Source organism: Schistocerca americana, chromosome 3 (genome assembly GCF_021461395.2).
Source record: "Schistocerca americana isolate TAMUIC-IGC-003095 chromosome 3, iqSchAmer2.1, whole genome shotgun sequence".
In the NCBI taxonomy this organism is placed as follows: domain Eukaryota; kingdom Metazoa; phylum Arthropoda; class Insecta; order Orthoptera; family Acrididae; genus Schistocerca; species Schistocerca americana.
The window spans coordinates 425,385,349-425,405,686 of NC_060121.1; the positions used below are offsets into that span (position 1 = coordinate 425,385,349).

The 20,338-nt window shown below is 44.2% G+C and overlaps 1 protein-coding gene across 3 annotated transcripts in view; it reads left to right on the plus strand.

Moving 5' to 3' along the window:
* The window catches only part of LOC124605646 (transcription factor IIIA-like), a 68,327-nt gene that overhangs the window by 37,968 nt on the left and 10,021 nt on the right, over nt 1-20,338 (plus strand). The window contains exon 8 of one of the 3 annotated variants that reach the window (XR_006978667.1): nt 19,053-19,142. The exons of 1 other annotated variant lie outside the window; for it this stretch is intronic. The gene's annotated coding sequence lies outside the window, so the exon portion shown is untranslated. Of the gene's footprint in view, nt 1-19,015; nt 19,143-20,338 lie in introns of all 3 variants that reach the window. One more of the 3 variants, XR_006978668.1, reaches the window with a different exon arrangement.

Below are 20,338 nucleotides of genomic sequence, written 5' to 3' on the forward strand. Positions count from 1 at the left end.
CACATCCACAGACACAAGCGGACATTTGTATAGGCAAAAAGTTTGGGCAGAGATGTCAGTCGCACACACACACACACACACACACACACACACACACACACACACACACACTCACACTCGCACGCGCGCGCGCGCGTGTATACCTGTCCTTTTTCCCCCCCAAGGTAAGTCTTTCTGCTCCCGGGATTGGAATGACTCCTTACCCTCTCCCTTAAAACCCACATCCTTTCGTCTTTCCCTCTCCTTCCCTCTTTCCTGATGAAGCAAACGTTTGTTGCGAAAGCTTGAATTTTGTGTGTATGTTTGTGTGTCTATCGACCTGCCAGCACTTTCGTTTGGTAAGTCACATCATCTTTGTTTTTAGATATATTTTTCCCACGTGGAATGTTTCCCTCTATTATATTCAGACTTTTGTCAAAATTAGACAACATACACACATGCACACACACATGCAAATGCAACTTGACCACACACACGACCACACTCTCTGGCAGCTGGAGCCAAACTATGAGCAGCAGGGCATTATGGGAGAGGCAACCGAGTGGGGATATAGAGAAAGCAGGGGCAGGGAGAGGGAGGAACAGCAGGGTAGGGGTGGGTGATGCTAAAGTGCTGCTGGGAGCATGCAGGGGTGACATAGAGATTGGGGCAGCTAGGTGCAGTTGGGAGATTAGACGGAAGAGAGGGGGGAGTTAGTGGAAAAGGAGAGAAGTAAAAAGACTGGGTGTGTTGGTGGAATATAGGGCTGTGTATTGCTGGAATGAGACCAGGGAAGGGGTTAGTGGGTAAGGACAATGACTTGACGCAGGTTGTGTCCTGGATGGCTACAGAAATGCAGGCTGTGTTACATGGAGAGTCACACCTGCTCAGTTCAGAAAAGCTGGTGTTAGTGGGAAGATTCCAGATGGCATAGGCTCTGAAGCAGTCATGGAAATGAAGAATATCATGTTGGACAGCGTGCTCAGCAACTGGGTGGTCCAGTGGTTTCTTGGCGGCAGTTTGTCGGTGGCCATTCATGTAAACAGACAGTTTATTGGTTGTCATTGCCAGGCAGAATGCAGCACAGTGATTGCAGCTTAGCTTGTAGATCACATGACTGGTTTCACAGGTAGTCCTGCCTTCAGTGGTATAACTGGAGTAGGTGGTGGTGGGAAGAAGTATGGGACAGGTCTTGCAACTAGGTCTATTACAGGGATGTGAGCTATGAGGCAAGGGGTTGGGAGCAGGGGCTGTGTGGGGATGGAAGGGCATATTGTGTAGGTTCGGTGGGTGGTGGAACCCACTGTGTGAGCAGTAGGAAGGACAGTGGGCACGACAAGAGGTATTCAAAACCCTGCCTAGAACGTAATTCAGTTGCTCAAATCCTGTTGGTATTGAGTTACAAGGAGAATGTTTCTGTGTGGCTGGACGGTTGGGCTATAGGAGGTGTTGGGTGACTGGAAAGAGAAGGCATGGGAGACCTGTTTTTGTACGAGGTTAGGAGAGTAATTACGATCTGTAAAGGCCTCAGCGAGACCCGTGGTATATTTTGAGAGCGACCACTTGTCAGTAAAGATGCGACAGCCATGGTTGGCTCGGCTGTAGAGAAGGGACTTCTTGGTACGGAATGGGTGACAGCTGTTGAAATGAAGGTATTGCTAGTGGTTGGTAGGTTTGATATAGACAGAGGTACTGATGAAGCCGTGTTTGAGGTGGAGGTCAACAACAAGGAAGGTGGCTTAGTGGATTGAGAAGGAATGGATGAAGCGAATGGGGGACAAGGTGTCAAGGTTTTGTAGGAAAGTGAATGGGGTGTCCTCACCCTTGAGATGAAGATGTCATCAGTGAATCTGAACCATGTGAGGGGATTGGGATTCTGGGTGTTTAGGAAAGATTCCACTTGATGGTCCATGAATGGATTGGCATAGGATGGTGCCATTGCGGGTGCCCATAGGTGTAGCCCGGATTTATTTGAAGATAATGCCTTCGAAGGAAAAGTAATTGTGGATGAGATATAGTTGGTCATGGCGACTGGGAAGGAGGTAGTTGGTTTCTAACACAGGCCAACGAAAAAAATTTTTTTTAAACTTTTTTACTTTGATAGCTGATCTTTATACATTTTTATGAGCTAAATCCAAATGTAACCTTAGGGGTTGTTGTGCTTTCTTATCACACCTTGTTTTCGATCAGTATGCTTTTTGTTATATAATTTTAAAATCCTATGCTGTAAGGTAAATAGGGAAATGAATGAAACGCTTTGTTACGACATATGCATGGTTTGTATTTACAGTAAACTACTTAAAACAATGATATATGTTAATAGAGGTTTCACTTGTCAGCTGGAATTGGTTTCTTTCTCTTTTTTCTTTGAAGCGTCTTGTGTAGCTTTTTCTATGAGTTATTTGCTGAACTTGTCAGTGAAGTGACCAACAGTTGTCCCCCATCATGTTGTTGTTTCAGCAGCCTTGGTAGCGTTTTTCCATCAGTTTAATGTCCTGGTGAAAACGCTCTCCTTGCTCCTCACTATCATATCTCATATTGTCCACAAGGTGACTGTTGGAAACATGAACTCTTAGGCTCATTAAACATCCTAAAGTTTGAAACTTTTTTAACATTCTAGCTATAATAGAAACATGTTCTAGGTCTTTTTCATGTCCTAAGAACTATGTCATGACTTGCTTGAACGATACCCGTGCTTCTTTCTCATTTAAGGTCATTGTGAATTCAAAGTTAACCTCAAACATCAGTTTTCTAATGTCAGGTCCAACAAAGACACCTTCTTTTAGTTTAGCTTTTGAAAGGTGTGGAAACTTTTGGCAGAGATACTTAAAACATGGCCCATCTTTAGACAAAGCCTTTACGAACTGTTTCATTAGACATAACTTTATATGTAAAGATGGTAGTAGTACTTTTTTTTGGATCTACAAGGTTTTTGCGTAGAATGTTCTTCTCACCAGGTTTTAAAGACTCCCTCACAGGCCCGTTCTTTCTGCACCAGTGTTGATCCCTAGCACTACTGTCCCATTCACCCAAGAAACATGGAAATTTGAATAAAGCGACCTTGCTGACCAAGTAGCATGCATGTTGCTTTTAGATTGCCACATATCATCCAAACATGAGCAGAATAGCATATTTTATTTAGCACTATTTCTAGGTTTTCATAGCTTTCTTTCATATGTGCAGAATGTCCAACAGGTATAGATGCATACATGTTACCATTGTGTAATAATACCGCCTTTAAACCAGTTTTGAATGAATCAATAAACAGCCTCTAGTCGTCCTTTTTGTATTCAATAGCCGGCCGAAGTGGCCGTGCGGTTAAAGGCGCTGCAGTCTGGAACCGCAAGACCGCTACGGTCACAGGTTCGAATCCTGCCTCGGGCATGGATGTTTGTGATGTCCTTAGGTTAGTTAGGTGTAACTAGTTCTAAGTTCTAGGGGACTAATGACCTCAGCAGTTGAGTCCCATAGTGCTCAGAGCCATTTGAACCATTTGTATTCAATACCAAACTCATTCGTCAGACTGGGATTGTCTGAGCAGTACACTAAATCACCTTCCTCTTGAAAAAACTTGGAAAATTGCTGCTCTCTCTCTCTCTCTCTCTCTCTCTTTCTATACATGTATATGCTGGTTCCGACTGCCAATAAGTTCTTTTCTTTTAATCTAGAGCAAAGCAATTCACCTTTTTCTTTCGTTAAGCCCAGATCCTTAACCAAATCATTAAGCTCGGTCTGAGTAAAGAATTTGGGCTCAGACTTCCTGTATTACCATAGAATTCATCATCATCATCTGGTTCATCTAAATCAGATTGTAAATCAGAAAATACTTCTGTGGAATAGAATTTAAATCATCTGGTGGTTCAGGAACCGGCAAATCTACACCATGCCCTACTGGTCAGATGGTGGACAGAAGGTTGGGGTAGCTTATTACCTTCATGTTTTCCGAATTATGACCAGTAATATCAACACTGCAAAAGTAGCAATCATCGGAATGATTTCTTGGCTGCCTCCATATCATAGGAACAGAAAATCTAAAGGGTTTTTCCTCCTTTTTGGACGGTTTTCTCAGATCTTCAACACACACATAACATATGTTATGTGGCGCCCAAGATTTATCTTGATCACCAACTTTAGATCCAAAGTATGATAACTAAACCTTTTTCACAAAGTCTGTAATGTTTCTTTGGTGTTTTTTAATCACAAATTCAGCACAAATATAACAGAAACTGTCAGCGAGTTTTTACAACCACGATTAGACATTGTACTGAGCGTATGTACAGGAAACAGGAAAGTGAGGTTAGGTTGACAGTAAACAAAACATCATCTATTAATGCAAAAATAGAATTGACCTTTTTTGCCAGCAAATGCTTTTTCAGCAGTGCTACCATCATCATCTACATTCATTACACCTCCTTTTTAAATTACTTTAACTATATAAAAGCTGTTAAATTCTTTAAAAAATGGCTTAATTTAATAAATTTAACTGTAAAATGCGAAGTAATGGTGGGTGATACAGTTTTTTAAGTATCATATTTGGATTTCCCACCCTGAAAAATATAAGAATAAGGTATTTTCAGCAAAAAAGTTTTTCCTTCGTTGGCCTTTGTAATCTGTCGGGCATTGGCAAAAGAATTATTCAATGGCAGTAAGGCCATGGCATTGGGGGTGTTAGTGTAAATGGAGGTGGCATCAATAGTGAAGAGCATGGCACCTTGTGGTAAAGGGATAGGAACTGTGGAGATTCAGTGGAGGAAATGGATGGTATCTTTTATGTAGGAGGGTAGGTTGCGAGTAATAGGCTGAAGGTGTTGGTCTAAGAGAGCAGAGATTCTCTCAGTGGGAGCACAGTAACTGGCCACAATGGGGCATCCTGGGTGGTAGGGTTTATGGACTTTTAGGAAGCATGTAGAAGGTCGGAGTGCGTGTAATGGTATGGGTGTGGAAAGAGAGAGACTCCAGCAAGAGGTTTGGGGATGACCCTAGTGGTTGAGTAGAGACGAGATCGTGCTGGATTTCTGGAATGGGGTCACTGTGGCAGTGTTTATAGGTGGATGAATTTAAGTCTGCGAGACAGGGTGTGTCAGCTCTGAGGGGACGAGGAGGAAGTTTGGAGGTTGTTGTAGAGGTGGTGGACAGTGGTAGTCCAAGGTAGGACTAGGAAGTGAGCAGGTTGGAGAGTTTTTTGAGGTGGCATTGTGCATGTTGCTCTAGTTCCTGGAGGGCAAGAGTTTGTGTGTGTTATGGGATCCAGGAATTTGGGATTGCATAGCAGGAGAATTTTAATAATGGAGAGAAGGTATTGCAAGGTGGTTTGGGACTGATTGATATGGTTTTACAGGACTATGTTGGTGAGGGCTAAGGTTTGGCGGAATCTAAACAGATGGAGGTCATTGTGGAAGGAAGAGTGGCAGCCGGAGATTGGTTATTTGATGGTAAGGTCATTTTGGGGGGGGGGGGGGGGAGATTCCTTAAGCCAAGCAACGATGCAGAAACAGTATGTGGCACTGGGTTCTGGCTAGGGACAAGGAAACTTTTCTGTGTTGATACAGACGGAAGGAGCAAGGATCCATGATGGTGGAAAAAATATGTAAATGCTGTAGAATTACATATGAAAAAATGTGCAAAAATACACTCAAACACGTGGGAAGAAATACAAAAGGAAAAAAAAAGGATGAAATAAGGGGGAAAAGGATGAAATCTTAGGGAGTAGGCAAATAGTGAAAGGTAAAAACCAACTGAAATTGGTGTGATATCACAAAGAGATTAAATGAAAAACAAAAATATGTGTAATGTGTGTTGCAGGCCTGTGGGTGGGTAAGTGACTAATGGGGGGACAGCAGAAGAGCTTGGTTTGGCAAAATTAGTGGGTGGGAACTGGAATAGAGGGGGGAAGTAATGGGGGTGGGGAAGGGTTGTTAGCATGAGATAAAAGTTCTTCTGGCACAGGAAGGGTGCTGGAAAAAACATACGAAAACACACATAGGTGACACCAAGAGAGTGATCTATATGAAGGCGTAGGATTAATAATATCGGCATGTCTAATATGGGACAAATGATGCTTCATGAACAATCGGCATGGTCTTGTGGTCTGTTGTGTGTGGCCAAGATGATTGATACAGTGTGGCTCATTAGTAGAACATGCAGTGCAGTTTGTGAGGTGACAAGAGATACACAGAAAAGAAGAGAGAGAAGGAAGGACACTTAGTAATGCATTAGAAAATAGTAACAAAGTAAAACAGCCCTGTGTTGGGATGGAAGAAAAGCCATCAGGCTAAATTAAACAACAGAAAATCCAGGATGGAACGTAACAGAATAATAATAATAATAATAATAATAATAATAATAATAATAATAATAATAATAATAATAATAATGAAAAGGATAGTTGCTACCCACCATACAGCGGAGAGACTGAGTAGCAGAAAGGCAAAACAAAGAGACTGTCACACAATTAGCTTTCGGCCAACAAGGCCTTTGTCCAAATTATACAAGATACACACACTCACGGAAATGCAACTCGCACATACTCATGACCACAGTCTCTGGCAGCTGGAACCAGACTGCGAGCAGCAGGACATTATGGGAGAGGCAACTAGTGGGGATAATGAGGAGGCTGGGGTGGAGAGGGGGAGAGATACCAGGGAAGGGGTGGGTGATATTACAGTGCTGCTGGGAGCATACAGGTTAGATGGAGGACGGGTAAGAAGAAAAAGGAAAAGAAAAAAAGAAGCAGCAGAGGGGGGGGGGGGGGGGGGGGTAGCCAAAAGGAGAGAAGTAAAAAGACTTTGTGCGTTTGGTGGAATAGAGGGCTGTGTAGTACTGGAATGGGAACAAGGAAGGGTCTAGTGAGTAAGCTGTAGTTGGTGAAAAGGATCCAGATGGCACAGGCTGTGAAGCAGTCATTGAAATGCAGGACGTTCGTTTGGGTGGCGTGCTCAGTAACAGGGTGGTCCAGTTATTTCTTGGCCACAGTTTGTAGGTGGCCATAAATGTGGACAGATAGCTTGTTGGTTGTCTTGCCCATGTAGAATGCAGCACTGTGATTGCAGCTTTATTTGTAAATCACATGACTTATTTCACAGGTAACCTTGCCTATGATGGGATGGGTGTTGTTTGTGACCAGACTGGAATAGGTGGTGGTGGTGGTGGTGGTGGTGGTGGTGGGAGGATGGATGGGACAGGTCTTGCATCTAGGTATATTACAGGGATATGAGCTATGAGGCAAGGGATTGGCAGCTGGAGTTGTAGAGGGATGGATGACGGTATTGTGTCGGGTCGTTGGGCTGTGGAATACCACTGTTGTAGGAGTAGGAAGGATTCTGATTTTAGGGCACAATGAGATAATTCCCTGGTGGAGAATGTAATTCAGTTATCCCAGTCCAGGGTGGTACTGAGTCACAAGGAGAATGCTCCTCTGTGGCCAGACAGTGGTGCTTTGGGAGTTGTTGGGAGACTGGAAAGATAAGGCATGGGAGATGTTTTTGTACAAGGTTGGGAGGGTAATTACGATCTGTGAAGGCTTCATGAGACCCTTGGTATATTTCGAAAGAGATCGCTTGTCACTACAGATGTGATGGCAACAGGTGGCTCAGCTGTATGGAAGGGACTTTCTGGTGTGGAATGGGTGGCACCTGTCAAAGTGAAGTTATTGCAGGTGGTTGGTAGGTTTGACATGGACAGAATACTGATACAACCATCTTCGTGGTGGAAGTCAACATCGAGGAAGGTGACTTGGTTGGGTTCAATAGGACCAAATGGGGGAAAAGGTGTCGAGATTCTGGAGGAATGTGGATAGGATGCCCTCGCCCTCGATCGATATCATGAAGATGTCATCATTGAATCTGAACCAGATGAGGCATTTGGGATTCTGGGTGTTTAGGAAGGATTCCTCTAGATGGCCCATGAATAAGTTTGCATAGCACGGTGCCTTCTGGGTGCCCATAGCTGTACCCCAGATTTGTTTTTAGTTAATGCCTCCAAAGGAAAAATAATTGTGGATGAAGATATAGTTGGTCATGGCCCATCCAGAACCTCTCCCACGAGTCCATCTCTCTCCTCACCTCCCAGCACTCCTACCTTCTACGTGCTTCCTAAAGTCCGTAAACCCAAACATCCGTATGCCCCATTTTGGCAAGTTACTGTGCCCACACTAAGAGAATCTCTGCTTTTGTATCCCAAAACCTTCAACCTTTTACCCGTAACCTGCCCTCCTACATAAATGATACCAACCATTTCCTCCACAGTCTCTCTACAGTTCCTGTCCCTTTACCACACGGTGCCCTGCTCTTTGCTATTGATGCCACTTCCCTTTACACTAACATCCCCAATACCCATGGCCTTAATGCTATTGAACACTACCTTTCCCAATGCGTGACGGATTCCAAACCAACCACCTCCTTCCTAGTCACCATGACCAACTACAGGGCTATTACAAATGATTGAAGCGATTTCATAAATTCACTGTAGCTCCATTCATTGACATATGGTCACGACACACTACAGATACGTAGAAAAACTCATAAACTTCAGGTTTCTGCCGCCAGAGTGCTCGAGAGCGCAGTGAGATAAAACGGCGACAGGAGCCGAGAAAGCGTATGTCGTGCTTGAAATGCACTCACATCAGTCAGTCATAACGGTGCAACGACACTTCAGGACGAAGTTCAACAAAGATCCACCAAGTGATAACTCCATTCGGCGATGGTATGCGCAGTTTAAAGCTTCTGGATGCCTCTGTAAGGGGAAATCAACGGTCGGCCTGCAGTGAGCGAAGAAACGGTTGAACGCGTGCGGGCAAGTTTCACGCGTAGCCCGCGGAAGTCGACGAATAAAGCAAGCAGGGAGCTAAACGTACCACAGCCGACAGTTTGGAAAATCTTACGGAAAAGGCTAAAGCAGAAGCCTTACCGTTTACAATTGCTACAAGCCCTGACACCCGATGACAAAGTCAAACGCTTTGAATTTTCGGCGCGGTTGCAACAGCTCATGGAAGAGGATGCGTTCAGTGCTAAACTTGTTTTCAGTGATGAAGCAACATTTTTTTCTTAATGGTGAAGTGAACAGACACAGTGTGCGAATCTGGGCGGTAGAGAATCCTCACTCATTCGTGCAGCAAATTCGCAATTCACTAAAAGTTAGCGTGCTTTGTGCAATCTCACGGTTTAAAGTTTACGGCCCCTTTTTCTTCTGCGAAAAAAACGTTACAGGACACGTGTATCTGGACATGCTGGAAAATTGGCTCATGCCACAACTGGAGACCGACAGCGCCGACTTCATCTTTCAACAGGATGGTGCTCCACCGCACTTCCATCATGATGTTCGGCATTTCTTGAACAGGAGATTGGAAAACCGTTGGATCGGTCGTGGTGGAGATCACGATCAGCAATTCATGTCATGGCCTCCACGCTCTCCCGACTTAACCCCATGCCATTTCTTTCTGTGGGGTTATGTGAAAGATTCAGTGTTTAAACCTCCTCTACCAAGAAACGTGCCAGAACTGCGAGCTCGCATCAACAATGCTTTCGAACTCATTGATGGGGACATGCTGCGCCGAGTGTGGGAGGAACTTGATTATCGGCTTGATGTCTGCCGAATCACTAAATGGGGCCATAGCGTACATTTGTGAATGCCTAAAAAAACTTTTAGAGTTTTTGTATGTGTGCAAAGCATTGTGAAAATATCTCAAATAATTAAGTTATTGTAGAACTGTGAAATCGCTTCAATCATTTGTAATAACCCTGTATATCTTCGCTCACAATTACTTTTCCTTTGAAGGCATTACCTACAAACAGATCCGGGGTACGGCAATGGGCACCCGCCTGCCACCATCAGATGCCAACCTGTTCATGGGCCATCAATAGGAGTCCTTCCTAAACACCCAGAATCCCAAACTCCACACCTGGGTTAGACTAATTGATGACATCTTCATGATCTAGGTCAAGGGTGAGGACAACCTGTCTATATTCCTCCAGAACGTCGATATGTTCTCCCCCATTCACTTCACCAGGTCTACTCAACACATCAAACCACCTTCCTCATTGTTGCCCTCCACTGCAGAGATGGCTGTATCAGCACCTCTGTCCATATCAAACCTACCAACCACCGGCAATACCTCAACTTCAACAGCTGCTACCCATACCATACCAAGAACTCCCTTCCATACAGCAGAGCCACCTACGACCACCACATCTGTAGTGATGAGCAGTCCCTCTCAAAAAATACCAAGGGTCTCACCCATTCCTTTACAGCTCGTAATTACTCCGGTATTCCAACGCCCACCAAACCTACACAATATCCTCATCCATCCCTACACCACCCCTACTCCCAACCCTGTACCCCATGGCTCATATCACTCTAATAGGCCTAGATGCAAGACCTGTCCCATACATCCTACCATCACCACCTACACCAGTTCTGTTACAAACCTCATCTATCCCATCAAAGGCAGGACTACCTGTGAAACTAGTCAGTGATGTACAAGCTAAGCTGCAACCATGGTGCTGCATTCTATGTGGGCATGGCACCCAATAAGCTGTCTGTCCGCATGAATGACCACCCTGTTGCTGAGCGTGCTGCCCAAGACGATGTTCTTCATTTCAGTGACTGCTTTACAGCCTGTGCCAACTGGATCCTTCCCCCCCAACACCAGCTTTTCTGAATTGCATATATGTGAACTCTCTCTGCAATATATTCAATATTCCCATAACCGTTCTGGTCTCAACCTTTGTTAGTCACTGTCCTAACCCACTAGCACCTTCCCTGTTCCCATTCCAGCACTACACAGCCCTCTTTTCCACCAATGCACCCAGTCATTTTACATCTCTTATTTGCTGCTAAACTCCGCCTCTCTCCCCCACCCTCCGTCTAACCTCCCGACTGCTCCTAGCTGCCTCACTCTCCACTTCATCCTTGCTCACTCCCCGGCAGCACTTTACTGTCCCCCATCCCTATCCTGCTATCCCTCCCCCTTCCCTCCCTGCCCCTGCCCCAGCCTCCTCCTTACCCCACCGGGTTGCCTCTCCTATGATGTCCTGCTGCTTGCAGTCTGGCTACAGCTGCCAGAGAATGTGGTCACATGTGTGAGTTGCATTAGCATGAGTGTGTGCATGTGTATGTGTATGTTGTCTAACTTTGACAAAGGCCTTGTTGGCCAAAAGCTAATTGTGTTGTAGTCTTTTTGTTGTGCCTTTCTGCAACTTGACATCTGTTCTACAGGGTGTTCATTTACCTATCTGTCTAGAGTACCTCAGCTAATAGTCACCATACACTGTTTTATAGGCACCAGATGTGGGAAATAATTGATGACATTTCAAAAAGGGTTAAACATCTGGGATTTTAACATTCTCTGCAATGTGAAACTTAATTGTATGTAAAACTCCAGGTAGAAATATAAAAAATGTAGGAGAACACAGACTGCTACTTACCATAAAGAAGATAAACTCCGTTGCGGACAGTCACAATTAAGACACTTACATAAAGCCTTTGGCCGCAGCCTCCATCAGCAAAATACAAATGCACACAAGCAAGCACACCTCATACACACGACTACCAACTCTAGTATCTTGGGACAGAATGCAGCCATCACATGGGAGGCAAGCAGCAATGTGGAAGGGACAGGGAATGGGAGGGATAATAGTGGACAGGTGGGGAGTGTGCAGCAGTTAGTATGTCAATAAGTGCAGCATCAGGAGGTTGTGGGGCAGGGAGGTGGGGAAAAAAGGACCTAAAAGGAAGAGGAGCAGGGAAAGATGGTTGGGCACGTTGGCAGAGGGCAGCAAATAAAAAGGTTGGGAGATGAGAATGGGGAGGAGGTGATATTACAGAGGGTGTGGGGACTGTTGGGTGAAGGGTGTGGGGACAGTATGTTACCATAGGTTGAGGCTAGGATAATTACAGGAGCGGAGAATGTGTTGTAAGAATAACTCACATCTGCGCAGTTCAGAAAAGTTGGCGGTGGAATGAAGGATCCATATGGCTCGGGCAACTAAGCTGCCATTGAAATCAAGTATGTTATGTTTAGCTGCATGTTGTGCTACAGGGCTGTCTACTTTGCCCTACAGTAACATACTGTCCCCACACTATCCACCCAACAGTTTCCACCCCCTTTGTGCTGTCATCTCCTCCTCATTCTCGTCCCCAGTTCTGTTTATGTACTGCCCTCTGCCAGCGCACCCACCCACCTTTCCCCACTCCTCTTATTTTTCGCCTCTCATTTCTGCACTTCCATGCCTCACATCCTCCTGATGCTGCACTTGTTGGCGTCCTAGTCCATGCACACTCCGCCAGACAGCATTCGTTACTTTCACGACCCATACACTACTACCCCACCCCTTCCAGATTGCTGCATGTTTGCCATGTGGTAGTTGCTTACTGACCCAAGATGCTGGAGTTGACAGTCATGTGTGCATGAGGTGTGTTTGCTTGTGTGTATGAATGGTGTGTGTGGGGGGGGGGGGGGGGGGGGGTTTGCTGATGGATGCTGCGGCTGAGGGCTTTGTATAAGTGTCGTTTAGTTGTACCTGTCTGCAACTTAATGTGTCTTCTTTAGGACATGTAGGAATCTGTCTTTCCCTACACTGTTATTGTACATTACCCCCTTTTGCTTTGTATATGATAAAATAAGAAACTGTGTACTTTGGTCATTGTCACACGACTCTTGATTTTATTTTATTTCCAACCAATTTGTAACTATAATGAATTCATAACTATTACTCTGCAATTTTTCCGTTGACTGTTGTGACTTGGTGATTTTGATATCAAGTGTGTAGTTAGTTGTCGTATTAATACATAACCAAAAGTTACATTCCTTTTGAGCTTTGTCATTTCAGGAGGTACGATGCAGTTAAATTTGTTGGATTTATGAAGAATGTTAAAAGAATGTGCAAAATCTTCTTTCAGAATTATTAAACCCAAAAAAAATTGTTTTCTTTGTGTGGATATATGTTACCCAGACACAAACTTAGGAACAAGATTTAGGGAACAAGTGAACACAATTGGTATAAACCTATGTTCGGTCATTGTCTCACCTGACAGTAACTCAATATACACTCCTGGAAATGGAAAAAAGAACACATTGACACCGGTGTGTCAGACCCACCATACTTGCTCCGGACACTGCGAGAGGGCTGTACAAGCAATGATCACACGCACGGCACAGCGGACACACCAGGAACCGCGGTGTTGGCCGTCGAATGGCACTAGCTGCGCAGCATTTGTGCACCGCCGCCGTCAGTGTCAGCCAGTTTGCCGTGGCATACGGAGCTCCATCGCAGTCTTTAACACTGGTAGCATGCCGCGACAGCGTGGACGTGAACCGTATGTGCAGTTGGCGGACTTTGAGCGAGGGCGTATAGTGGGCATGCGGGAGGCCGGGTGGACGTACCGCCGAATTGCTCAACACGTGGGGCGTGAGGTCTCCACAGTACATCGATGTTGTCGCCAGTGGTCGGCGGAAGGTGCACGTGCCCGTCGACCTGGGACCGGACCGCAGCGGCGCACGGATGCACGCCAAGACCGTAGGATCCTACGCAGTGCCGTAGGGGACCGCACCGCCACTTCCCAGCAAATTAGGGACACTGTTGCTCCTGGGGTATCGGCGAGGACCATTCGCAACCATCTCCATGAAGCTGGGCTACGGTCCCGCACACCGTTAGGCCGTCTTCCGCTCACGCCCAACATCGTGCAGCCCGCCTCCAGTGGTGTCGCGACAGGCGTGAATGGAGGGACGAATGGAAACGTGTCGTCTTCAGCGATGAGAGTCGCTTCTGCTTTGGTGCCAATGATGGTCGTATGCGTGTTTGGCGCCGTGCAGGTGAGCGCCACAATCAGGACTGCATACGACCGAGGCACACAGGGCCAACACCCGGCATCATGGTGTGGGGAGCGATCTCCTACACTGGCCGTACACCACTGGTGATCGTCGAGGGGACACTGAATAGTGCACGGTACATCCAAACCGTCATCGAACCCATCGTTCTACCATTCCTAGACCGGCAAGGGAACTTGCTGTTCCAACAGGACAATGCACGTCCGCACGTATCCCGTGCCACCCAACGTGCTCTAGAAGGTGTAAGTCAACTACCCTGGCCAGCAAGATCTCCGGATCTGTCCCGCATTGAGCATGTTTGGGACTGGATGAAGCGTCGTCTCACGCGGTGTGCACGTCCAGCACGAACACTGGTCCAACTGAGGCGCCAGGTGGAAATGGCATGGCAAGCCGTTCCACAGGACTACATCCAGCATCTCTACGATCGTCTCCATGGGAGAATAGCGACCTGCATTGCTGCGAAAGGTGGATATACACTGTACTAGTGCCGACATTGTGCATGCTCTGTTGCCTGTGTCTATGTGCCTGTGGTTGTGTCAGTGTGATCATGTGATGTATCTGACCCCAGGAATGTGTCAATAAAGTTTCCCCTTCCTGGGACAATGAATTCACGGTGTTCTTATTTCAATTTCCAGGAGTGTATTTAAGTGAGAACACCCATGCTCACACAGATTCTTTTTTATTTAATAAAAATTTAATTTGGTATTAACAAGTGGACACAGCTGATTGTAAGAGCAGTTTCGCCAGAGTCACTCAGTTTGGCCTGAAAATAAGACAAGTACACATATAACAAAATTGAAATAATTAAGTCACTCATAAAGCTATGAATTAAACACGAAAACCATGGAATACTCCAGTCAACTGATATTGTGGCCCAAAGTTTAAACAAGCAGCTAAAAAAGGGTTAATGTTTTGAGAAATAATTGATTAAATACTGAAAATGATTGTTTTGTTGCCACATGTGTTCTTTGCATCCACATGATTTCATTTTTCAGGTCAGCTGTACTGTATTTATATGTTAAGTTACCTTCTTTTTACTATCTCTTAAAGTTTTAATGTGTAACATCTGTGTATTTGATTGTTAATTTTTATTTTTTAGCTTCTCCAGTTACTTTCTAAAATAAATCATTAATGCAGTATTTCAGTCAGCTTGAACATTTTGCTTGTACTTATCGTTACGTGCAGTGGTTACCCAGAACATTGTGAGTTCCTCTTATTTCAGAATGAATATTCTTAGGCCATGCAGTTTGAAGTATGCCAAAACAGATATCAAAGCCATAGAGAAATAGTTCTGTTATCTCACATGTCTGCAGAGTGTGTAGTGGGGTGTTTGGAAGGACAGTTTCCCATAGTGACAGTATTGGATGAAATGTCTCAATTTCATAGGTATGGAATGGAAAGTTCTAGCAGAATGTAAATAATTAAGTGATAAAGATAACAACTTACCAAATAGCAGACACATGGAGTGCCAACAAGTGCACAAAGAAGAATGAAAACATCGCTAGCATTTGGACCAATCCCCTTTCAAGCATGCGTGTGAACTTCCGCCCCGCCCTACCCAACCCTTACACACACACACACACACACACACACACACACACACACACACACACACACACAATTAGGGTAAGGAGTTGTCAGGTAGTGGGGGAAGGTGAAAAAGGAGGTGGAGAGTGGAAGGGAAAGTTGGGAATTTGTGTCTGATGGCCTGCAGTAAGGCAGCAGGTGCACAGTATAAAGGCTCCTTTGAAAAAAAATAAATTTATTTACTACTGCTACTAGGCTAATTACTATTTAGCTGTACAGGACCTTTATACTGAAATGTTTCCCACACCACCTTGTATTGTCTTTCTATGTGTGTGAGTAACTGTATGTTCACTGTTGTGGGTAAATACATACAGTGTACACAGGGCGATGTGTGAAACTGATAGCGATTACATGCTTCCGCTGTTGTAGAAATCTGCTCCAGCTGCTGCAGATAGCGTGTTGAGCTGAAAGTGATAACCAAAGTACGGAGAAATATTCTTTAGGGCTCTTTTGCATAGCAATCAGATTGCTATGCAATATTTTTGTGTGTCTCTCTCTCTCTCTCTCTCTCTCTCTCTCTCTCTCTCTCTCTCTCTCGCACTGTCATAGCAAGTTACGCTGCATGATACATCACAAAAGGATAGGAATGTGATACACAGGTGCTGGAACTGGTGAGTTTATGCAGTGCAGGATGACAATGATGAGGGGGGGGTGGGTTGGAAGCAGCTGTTAGAACAGAAAAGGTAGAAACTGTGACGAAGATGGTGTGGGTGCAACAGCCATTAAAACCAAGCATGTTGTGCCCACCAGCATGTTCTGCCACTGGATGGTCAACTGTGTTTTTGGCTACAGTTTGGTGTGGCCATTCATTCTGGTGGAGAGTTGGTTAGTGGTCATGTCCATTTGAAATGCTATGCAGAAATTGCAGCAGAACTGTTGCATGACGTGGCTGTTTTCAAAGGTGGTCTTGTCTATGATGGGATAGGATAAGCCTGTGGTGACACAAGAGTAAGTTGCACTAGAGTGATGATGGTACAGGTCTTGCACAAATCTCTTTAACAGACAGGGGGTGGTAGTGGTTGTGGTATATGGATGGACCTGGATGTGGTGTGGGTTGCTGGGCAGTGTAATAAATGTGGTCTTAAATGGTTGCTTCAAAATGCGTTCCATCTGGATTCTTCACTTCAGCAGCAGACTTTCTGAACTGTGTAGATGGGAGTTACCCTTGCAGCACATCGATCATTCCCATAGTCCTCCTGGCCTTAGTCCCACGCACCCCCTACGCCCACACCCTCTTCCCAACAGTCTTTGTTTCCTCTGTTTTGTCATCCAGTCCTAACCCACTCCTCCATGTCGTCATCATTATGTGCTATACAAACTCACCAGTTCTAGTGCCAAGACATCTCATTCTTACCTCATGCACTTGCTGGTTCTTCCATACATCTGCTGCTTCTCCCTACTGTATTCCATCCGCAGCTCGGAGTCTAGTGGCTAGCGTTGCTGGCTCTGGATCACGGGGTCCAGGATTCAATTCCTGGCTGGATCGGGGATTTTCTCCGCCCTGGGACTGAGTGTCTTTGTTGTCCTCATCATCATACGGGAAGTGGCGAGATTGAAACTGGAAACATTGGGAACATGTCCGGGCACTGATGACCTTGATGTTGAGTGCCCCCACAAACCACCACCACCACCACCACCACCACCTCCTCCTCCCTCCTCCTCCTCCTCCTCCTCCTCCTCTTCCTGTATTCTTATCTCACACATCTGCTGCCTCTCTCCAAGGTTTTGCCTCCCTTCTTCAACTCTCCCTTCTGCTCCCCACTTATCTTTTCTTCCCATCCCACTCCATCTGACATGACCCTTCATCCCTGGCTATCGTGAAACTGCAGTCCCAGCATTGTGCTTTCAGTCATCACAGTGTTGCAAGTATCAGCATTTTGCATTCAGGCAGCACTGGTGTGTGTGTGTGTGTGTGTGTGTGTGTGTGTGTCAATACATCATCTTTCTCATCTTCTCAACAGTGGTAAAAAGTTCTCACCCAGTTCACACTCTTTGGTCTTCTTTGGTACCCATTTTGCACACACTTCAGAGCTTTTCTGTAAAATTTATGTAGAGTAGAAGTTGTTAAATGTAAAATCATGTAGCTGATGGAGCAGTCGGAACACCAGTAATTCATCAGATTATAGTTTTAGGTCCATTTGTCTTACAGTTTGATTAGTCTGTATACTGGATCAAAGAGGTAGTCATAGTTTCAGTTATCACTTCAAAAAATAAAGTTACATAATTTTTTTTTTTATGCTGGTACATGACTGCAGTCCTGGTACACACTGAAGTCTCTGAGCCATAGTACTGTAACATGCTACTAGATGAGCGAAAACAAAATAGCACCAACCATTGATAAAATGGAGTACCCCGCAGGTATTCACAGCAGGCAAAATGTTGTATATGCGTCAGGGCAATCCAGGTGATGCCTGTAGCCATCTGTATTGACCTGATACTTCTGCAATATTTCCACTGCTCTGAAAATAAATCATCAGAGTATGATCAACTTCATCAGTGGGCTGTTCTGTTTGTTATCTCTCTTGTAATTGCGTGTTACAGTACTATGGCTCAGAGATTTTACTGTGTACCAGGACTGCAAACACGTAACCGGCCGGAGTGGCCGTGCAGTTCTAGGCGCTGCAGTCTGGAACCGAGCGACCGCTACGGTCGCAGGTTCGAATCCTGCCTCGGGCATGGATGTGTGTGATGTCCTTAGGTTAGTTAGGTTTAACTAGTTCTAAGTTCTAGGTGACTGATGACCTCGGAAGTTAAGTCGCATAGTGCTCAGAGCCATTTTTTGCAAACATGTACCAGCATAAATAAAAAAATGTAACTTTATATTTTTAGGTGATAATTAAAATATTGAGTACCCTTTGTAGGCAAACTACTGACAAGATTAAGCAGCCCTAGACCATACCAGATGCAAAAATTAAATTACAGCACAAACTTTAGAACTAGTGGGAGCAACAGTTTTCAAAGCCATTGTTGTTTGCTTTCACTCACAGCCTTATAACTACCAAACGAAAACAGTGATTTCTATAGCTTTATAAACAATCCATAGATGGCGCTGTATTTGTGTGGCTTTGTTCTCAGGTGCCAACATTTAAATAAAGCCAAACACTCCCCTGCCATTCAAAAGTGGCTTATAGAGACACAGAAATGGCAAGACTGCTGGAATTGTTCTAACCACACAGAAACTGGTAGTAGATGTGTAGGATTTGGACATACATATTACATTCAATAGTGTAAAACATTCATCATGCAGACTGTATTAAAATGCTGGGGAAGGCATAAGTATTCAGAAGCATAGTAAGCAGCATATAGTATTCCCAACCTCTTCACACACACTCTGAATGTTAGTGAATACAATATTGAAGCCTATTGGTGAAAACTTGCCAATACTCTGTTACATGTTTTGACCTTTGTGTGAAGATTCAGCATTATGTTCTTTCAACCACGTAGTAAAGCACTCTTAAAATCTGTGTCATAGCTAATTGCTCATAATGCCAAAGGAGTATCACCATGCTATTACACAGATGTTTGATATTTTGGTTGATCAGTGTATGTCTGTATCTTTATTATTTATTGCTATTTTTATCTACAATTTTGTTTTTTATAGTACTAAATCACTTTTATGTTAACTAGATGGTGTGAAAAATGGTGATGGCCTACATTTTTACAGACAAGAATTTGACAGTTAAGATATTTGTGGCCACAATATAACCATGCGACACTGCCGGTTCCCGTGAGATCACCGAAGTCCAGATGCATGGTATGTGGTTAATAACAAATTTCCTTTTCTGATAGGAAAGACCACATGTTGTTGGCATTATATATTGTTTTAGGCCATATTTAATATGCTGATATGAATAATTGATGGATTGTGTGTTAGCACAAGGGTTAAGCACTTTTTTAATTAATTTTTAAGGAGTACTGGTACCGTAATTGTTAAGTATTGTTAGAGTTGTGTTTGACTGATGAGAAATGGTCTATATCAAGACAAACATTAAAAGGATAGGACATCCGCTTACTGAGCATAGTTTGCGTGTATGTTTTCAGAAGCCAGTTTGTTGTCTAATATCACCGAATGATGCAGTGCATCACTAAGACGCTGCATTTTTATTCGGGAGTATTGTGGCCCAAATCTTCTGACGGCAATCAACATGTAGGTTTTCGATTATTTCCTTGCAACTCTTAGAGTGAACACTAGCAAGGTTCCTTTGAAAGAGTTCGGCTCATTACCCTCCCCAAATTGAGCTTTTACTGTGTCTCTGATAACTTCATCATCGATAGGATGTTAAACTGTAATCATCCTTCCTTTCTTGTTATCTGATGACCAAAATGAATAACATGCATACCTGCTCCCGACTGATTAGTTGATTGGTGTCTTTTTTTTCCCTTGAGATTAATCTGTGTTTGTTGATGAATAACCTAGTTTTCTGAACGCTCTTTGTTGGAGACCAGGGTTATAAGACAACCTTCTTATTAGTGTTATGTCCAGAGTGCGGACATGCAAAAGCTCCAAGAATAGTGTTGCGAAAAATATGAAACCTCATGAAGGAATCATAACATGTTTGCAACCTATTGGTGATAATATATACGTTATTAAATTTTCAGATAAAAAAAAAGTTACAAACTGCATTGAAATAAAGCTATATTGCTGATACTACCTCAAGCAACGTAGATAATTTTTACAAGATGATTTCGTCTTCAGTTGAAAGACTGATTTGATGCAACTGTCCATGCTAGTCTGTTCTTCATCTGTACATTCACTTTACTTTGAAAAGGGAGGAAAGATGAAAGATAGGATTTAATATCCCATTAACGTATAGATCTTTAGAGATGGAACACAAGCTCAGAATGTTCCAAGAATGTGCAAAAGGAACTGTTATGGCATTTTCTTGAGGTTATTTAAGGTAATCACAAATAACCTAAAACTGGATGGCCTGAAGGGATCAGTTTGAGCCG